Genomic DNA, 326 nt, shown 5'->3' on the forward strand with positions numbered 1-326 from the left:
ACGCCTCCTGCCCCCAGGCAGGCCCTGGTGCTGCTCCCGGGGCCAGAAGTCCCGGAGTCCCGAGAGCCTAGACCAGTGACAGCGAACCTTTTGAGCTCGACGTGTCAGCATTTTGAAAAACCCTAACTTAACTCTGGTGCAGTGTCACATATAGAAATTTTTTGATATTTGCAACCATAGTAAAACAAAGATTTATATTTTTGATATTTATTTTATATATTTAAATGCCATTTAACAAAGAAAAATCAACCAAAAAAAATGAGTTCGTGTGTCACCTCTGACACGCGTGTCATAGGTTCACCATCACTATCCTAGTGGGTGGGGCG

Source organism: Myotis davidii, unplaced genomic scaffold (genome assembly GCF_000327345.1).
Source record: "Myotis davidii unplaced genomic scaffold, ASM32734v1 scaffold1745, whole genome shotgun sequence".
Classification (NCBI taxonomy): Eukaryota; Metazoa; Chordata; class Mammalia; order Chiroptera; family Vespertilionidae; genus Myotis; species Myotis davidii.